Genomic DNA, 7,376 nt, shown 5'->3' on the forward strand with positions numbered 1-7,376 from the left:
AGTCGAGGTGAGCTCAGGAAATTGCATTTCTAACAAGTTCCTAAGTGATGCTAATTCTGCTGGTCCACAAACACTCTTTAAGACTTTTGCTCACAGAAAGATAATAATAAATAGCCAAAGACAAGTTACAAGCAATTGAAAGCCAGAAATGAAAGCCAGAGGATCTCTTTGATTACAAAGTAGTTATCATTTCCTCCAGCCAGAGGGCAAAGAAAGCTAAGGATCAAGTTCAGGACTTAACAGAGTAGCTGGACATCAAAAATACTAATAAACATTCAACCAAGGCAAGTCATTATGCCAAGATCAGGTCCCTTGTTAGGAGAACCTGGAATCCTTACACTGGGAACATTTGATGGGTACCCTGGAAGACTTTGCCTCTCTGAACTCCTCGGAACCTTCTGAGCCTGCCAATTGTGCCCCCTCCCTTCCCTTTAAGAGTACTTCCCACCCCATCTTCACTCCCTTAGCAATATAGATACAGAAATCTCTTCCACAAGGCAACATGCCTGTCCCTCAGCACCTGTGCCCAGGTCTATAGCACGCTCTTCCAGGTTACCAGAATCTAGCCCTATTCAATGTCTTCAAGCTACTTTGAAGTTCTATAAATTGTTGATAACTGATGATAAGCAAACTCTAACTGGTAGAGATTTAATTGACGTTCCTTCCTCACCAAAATAAACCCCCACAATGTTGGCACCTACCTTATAAATCCTGTTACTTTGTTTAAATTGTCAATCCTCCCCAAATGTTTAATTACTCCAGTTTTCTTCAATACCTGGATATAATTCTCTGAACTTACTTTCCCAATTATTTGCTTTCTTGCCTAACTTGGCATCAAGAAAAACCGTAACCAACTGCCCAGACCCTGTTAGGACTTTGGGTTGCCTGGCAGCTGGTCCCTTTCCCCAGAATCTACAGAAGCCCCCTGACTTGATGTGAACTTTGAAGGACTCACTCTTCCAGTTGACCATGCATGGGCCAAAATTCTCCTTGGGTAATCCAGTCTTCATTAGTGATTCATTGGTGATGATACCAGACTACCCAAGTCTATCACTTCATCAATTCATCACTGTTCAGGTCATGCCTGCCCTTGTAGGACAGGTAACCCACACGATGCACTACGTCACCTAGAGTATCAACATCCTAGTTCAAGAGCTTCAAGAAATAAAATGAGTGGTGCTGCATGACCGATTTTCTTTCACAGACCTGATGGAATCCACTAGGCCGGTTACTCTCAGGGTTTAACTCCTTAGTAAAATCATTTCATTAATTGTCCATTGCATTTTGTCCTTGCACCTGCTTCTTCTTATCTGTCCCCTAAACCCTGTCTCAGTGTCTGCTCTTGAGGAAGCCAAGCTGTGACACTAATTTCTGTTTCAATTCCCTCAACTATAAATAGGGTGGTAGTAGTACCTGTCTTTACTCACTGATTTTTTTTTTTTTTTTGGTAAGAATTTCTGCTATGGACTGACCTGTTCCACCAACATTCATATGTTGAAGCCCTAATCCCCAGTGTGACTGTGTTTTGAGTCAGAGGGTTTGGGCATTATTAAGGTTAAATTAGGTCATAGGGATGGGGCCCTAATCTGGTAGGATGTGCGGCCTTCTAAGAAGAGCAAAAGAGATAGATTGCTCTCTTCCTTTCTCCAGGCACCTGGGAAGAAGAGGACGTGAGAGCACACAGGAAGACAGTGGCAGTCTGCAAGCCAAGAGAAACAGCCTCAGCAGGACACCTACCTTGCCAGCACCTGGGTCTCAGATTTCTTAGCCTCCAGGACTGTGAGAAATAAATATCTATTGTTAATGCCACCGGGTCTATGGAATTTTGTTTTGGCATTCCTAACAGACAAGTACAATCGCTTAATTTAACACGTATTAAACTGCTTAAAATTGTGTCTAGCACATGGTAAATACTAAGTAAATATGAGCTACTAACATCATTGGACAATACGCAATGGGAGAAGGTAGAAAGGTGACTCATTAGAATCTACACACATTCTCTCTACACCCCGCTGCTTCTACACATCACTAATTAATCACGTGGACCATGTCCCTTACCCTACAGCAAAAACACAAGTAAAACCCTTTGGTCTGCTAGGATTAGCACAAGCTCACTAAGGCAGCATGCAGCCTTCTCTATGTTATGGCTGCTGCCAGCTTTCCCACCTTCATTCTCCCCTTGTCCGTCCTACAATCTACCCTCTCATCACCACAAAGGGTCTTCAGTTTGTTACACACAGGTCAGGACCTTGGTTCACATCTTTATGATGCTGGACATGAACTTCTACCTGCTTTCTTGGGTTCAGTAAATCCTACTTTATTTCAGATTCAGTTTAGAAAATCTTTTATACCTGCTCTTGCCCAGACATGAGCACACACATTCATAAACACTGGACAAAAGACTGAACTACATCTTTTCTGCATCTCTATGGCACCCTAGGCATACTTGCAACCCTGCACTTGTTGTATTGTAAGTGGTATTGATATTTTGTATTTGTGTGTATTTCTTCCTCACAGTACCATTATTATCTGGAGAACAGGGACTATTTTGCATTTTTGTGCTTTGTATACAAATGATGCCCAATAATTATATTTTGAATTATTGCAGTTAAATGTAGGGTGGTCTATGCACTTTCAAATAGCTAAAATTTTCAGGGGAACTTACAATGTTTTTATTGTTTCTAAACTACAGTAGTGAGATCAATACCACACACATGCAAATATGCATCCATAAACACGTTGTGTGTGCACACACACACAGTTTATGTTACTTATTTTCAAAAATATTTGTTGCATTTTTGTTAAAACTTCACGCACGGGGATGCTATCATGCTAAATGTTTCTTTTTAATAATATGTGGCCTCTCAAAATTACACATTTTAGCACTTTAAATACAGAATTTTAAGTGTTAAAGAATAATGTATAGAGGTTTAATAATGTACAGAAGGATTTACATGAAAATGTACTAATGGTCTGGAGGGAAGGAGAAGAAAGATTTCTTCCTTTACCTTATGAAGTGGAATTTCAGAGGCCAAATATTATTGAAAACGTTTTAAAACAATAATGTTGATACTATTCAAAGATGATCCACCCTTAAATTGTATGCCACAATTTTACCTCTTAACCTTTACTTAAAATAAATGAAATCTTTGCAATAAACAACATCGATTTCCTTATTTAATATTTCATGATTGAGTTTTTAATCTGTTCCAGGTAATGCATGAAGGGGTGGGTTATAGCTATTAAGTCAGGTAGGAGTTTAAAGCCCAGTGGAGAAGACAGGCAAGTAAATATTAATTAGAGTTTCGAAAGGCAAGCGCTAAGAGATCAAGCGTGGGGTGCCGCCAGTGTTATTAGATTACTTCCCCTAGTGACGGGGACTGGGGATGGAAAAGGATAGGTGGATAGCATGCCGCTTCCAGAGTGCTCTGCCTTTGCCTCAGTTGTCACCTTGCACTTGCTGGTGGGCCGTCTTCTCTTAGGTTCTAATTCACTTTCTCTTCATATATGCATGTTGTAAACCTTCAGTTAGTTCACAGACTTCCCAAGGTCACGAGGCAAATTTCCCCTTCAACTGCGAGCAGTCCTAAAGCCCAGTAAATGCCATCAACCAACAAACACTAGCCAGTAATCACCACGTTTCTCGTCCACGTTTTCTCACAGACTTGCCACACGGGTCACCAGGTAGCATCCCACTGGCTTACATGCAAAGCTGCCTGGGAGGGCACCAGGGGAGCCGGTCCAGAGCTTCACAGCAGCACCATCACTGTTAATAAGATTTACAGACGTAATCTGCCTGGCAGGGTAGAGAAACCCTGCCATTAAAATAGAAAGGGCAACACCTTCAGAACAGAACAAAGTCAACTGTTTTACCTCTTAAGACTTTAACATGATAATGTCACTGCACCTCCAAGGTGCCTGGATTGCTAATAAATTTGCTGATGCCATTCAGAGAGACACAAATGCGCAGAGTGCTAGGGTGAAATGTTTGTGTTCTATTGCTTCAGAACAAAATAAGCTTTCTCCCTTCATGCTTTTTTCCAGAGTGACATTCTTATAACTATATCTGAAGGCCAGGTCTCTGAAAGTTCAGTAAGGCACAGAGGCAAAAAAGTCAAGAGGTCTGAGTAGTGGTGAGTAGCTTCCAAGAGGTCTGAAATTAGGAGACCTGAAAAGGAGTAACAATGTACTGTTGGAAATGAAAATGATGGCCAGAACTGAGGAACTTGCATACTTTGCCAAATTTTTTTTTTAATTTTCTTGTAAGTTGTGTGCTTTCTGAAGGATTTTAAGCAGGGAAGAGTTATAGATAGAGGTAAGCATCTAGAAGTTTAAACTAGTATGAATATGTTGGAATAATTCTAGATCCTCATTATTATTATAATAATCTCTTAAAATGAACTTGTTTTTTCTAAAAAGTCATTTATCCTACATATGCTAAACTACAGTCAGATTGTATTAATCTCCTCCTCAAAGTTCTTCATTGCTGTGTTGGAGGTGTGTGGTGACCTGCAGTAAGTAGAAGGTGATTCTGGCCAACAAAAGCTGTAACAATGTGTCAAAAGAAAAGCTGAAGGGTCAGGCCCTAGAGAGAGCAAGAGTGGGAACCAATGGAGATCTGAGAATCAGAACTTCTCTAGAACTCGACATTTGAATTACTCAGCTCCAATCATAATCAGTCCCTATAAGGTTTTGCCCCAAATGCATATTTCTAGGCCAGGGCACCTAATTTTAGCCTGAGTTGCATGACTGACACTGGGGTTAGCAGGTGGGTTCTCATGATTAAAAAATCACACCAGAGTGCCACGGAGAAGGGGGAGGATGCTGAGCAAAAGAAAACTTGTCAGGAAAACAATGAAAACCATAGGACAAAACAAAAGCCATGTCTACTACGAGAACATCCCTACACAAGAAAGTTCGCACTCTTTAGTGTGACAATCAAGGATAACTTTCAAATCTTATTTCTTAGTATTAGTATATCCATCCCCACATAAAATAATTCAGAACCATGAGATTACTTACTTCTTAAACATGCTATGTTTTCACGTAGCCTTGTATTTGATTATAATACCCTCTCAATCTTTATTGCCCACCTTTCATTCTGCAAAGCCAAAATCTTACTCATCCTTACCAGCTTAATTTAAATATTATTTCCACAAACCATCAGCTGTACTTAAATAACACTTCATTTGTATCTCTACTATGTCACTTATTTTATTTTGCATTATGACAATGTATTAATAATACTATTATTATCAACAGCTAACAACTATACAGAAATTTACAATTTAAAAGAGTTATTATGTATACTATTTCATTTGACCTTGGCAGTGCTCTGCGTTATTGTATCTTTTTAATCTATCTTTTATAGCTTAAGACATATTAGATAGAAAGAGCTTAACTCATTCATCTAGTAACTGGCAAGGCTGAATCAAAATCCAAGCTCTTGTAGTTCATGCTTCCTTAAGGTCATTCGAATTTGTGCTGCCTCAACTAGATTTCACGTCCCAAAGGCAGAGAAGCCTTTGCCTCTCTTTATGTCTGTCATGGTGACTACTAAAGGTTGACAGTAGCAAGCAGTCAATGAATGTGTGTTGAATAAAAGAATGAAAGAATAAAATGTTAAAATGTATCATCAGATTATAAATAATTCTGGATTCAGAAAAAAAGAGATCAGTGAAGATTAGATAGGGAAATGAATCTTCCTCCTACAAGTAAGGTTGCAGTTGAACCTTGAAAATTAGGATTTGGAAAGACAGGGACATGGTAATGAGAATCCATGGTAGGAGAGGTCTGTGGGCTGAGCCTTTTCCATTATCCGGAATGGTATATTTTCTTTGATGTTTAGCTTACAGAGACAAAATCCTTTCAAATGGGATGCTGAGCTGTTTTGGGGATGAGGGGACTAAGAGGCAAGGATGCCCTAAACAGTGATTTATCATCCACTCCCCTATCCTCTTTATCAAATTGATTTATCAGGCAGCCGTCAGGTCTGGCTCTGTGATCTGTGATAGACTTTGAGCTTCAGGCTTCCTCAGGCAAATTAAATTTGACATTCAATTTAAAATCTGGGGTATAGTATGGCCAACTCTAACTGTAAGGGTAACATAGCAATAGTCATTCTACTTAGCATGGGGGTTTCTACAGCTTCCTGGGTCTTATCCACAATAATAGGGCATTTAATTTCTATTTCACAGAAACATACCCTTTTAGAACAGGAGCCTTACAAATGCTCGAGGGCAAAGAGCATCTTGCGATTCTGGTATCATTCATAGTGACTAACATCTTACTTTACTGTGGGGGATCCTGTGCGTAACAGCCAGAGCCCATGATTTTAAGTCAGAGAGATTTGTTTCGTCCATCAGATCTGCTCCTGACTTCCTGGGTGAAACTGACAGAGCACTTAAACTTCACTCTGAAATGACACTGATCCCTACCTCTTAAATTATTGTAAACATTCGCCAAGCTAACACACAATATGCTTCGCACACAGCAAGCTCTTAAAACACGTTAGGCCCACTCCATTTTCACATGGGTGTTCAGTAAATACTTGGTGCCTTGGAGTAAAATGATTTGCCCAATTGCACAGAAATGTAGTCCTGTGCTAGTCTGTAATTTAAGTTCTCCTGGAAGTGGACATTCAGATGCAGTACAAGAAATTTATGGAGCAGAGAAAGCCTTACGATCATAAAGGAAAGGAGAGGAGAAAAGCAGTGAGACTAGGGAGGGAGAGGCTCAGCTTCAAACAGATCAGGCAGTGTCAGCCAACCCACTGGACAGTTCTGGAAGAAAAATGGCATGTTAGAGAATTCCATCTGTGGAAGAATGGTGCTCAGTGATTGGCCAAGTGCCACTTGGGAAGAGTACTGGCTTGGTTCAAAAGCCAAGCAGCTCCTGAAAGTGCTAATAGCCAAAGAGTACCAACTAACTACTTCCTTGCAACTGAGTGATGAGCTCTTTCTTGAAGGGAGATCTGAGTGACACATCACAAGGCTGCCTCAAGTAGTAACATAGTGTTCTATCTGATCTAAGAGCAGTTAATGACCTTTGAAGGTTCATATCATTCAAAGTTAAGAGAGACTTGATAACGAAAAGATAAATTTTGTAAAAAATGGAACAGAAACTTTGATGTATACGTTCAAACTGTATTCAGAACAGTGTAGGACTGAAGAAGCAAAAATTCTTGTATTTCAAGACTCAGATCAGAAAATTCCGTTAAAAAACACAAAAACTTAGGCGAATATTGATGTATAGACAGAACTAGGCTGAGGAAAATAATGAGACCGTGGGAGACAAAGAGGCAATTATTTGTTTCTAAAGGTGGTGTAACATGAAGGAGACAGTGTGATTTAGGGAGTCAGACAAATTTTGAGCTT

Source organism: Vicugna pacos, chromosome 16 (genome assembly GCF_048564905.1).
Source record: "Vicugna pacos chromosome 16, VicPac4, whole genome shotgun sequence".
Lineage (NCBI taxonomy): Eukaryota > Metazoa > Chordata > Mammalia > Artiodactyla > Camelidae > Vicugna > Vicugna pacos.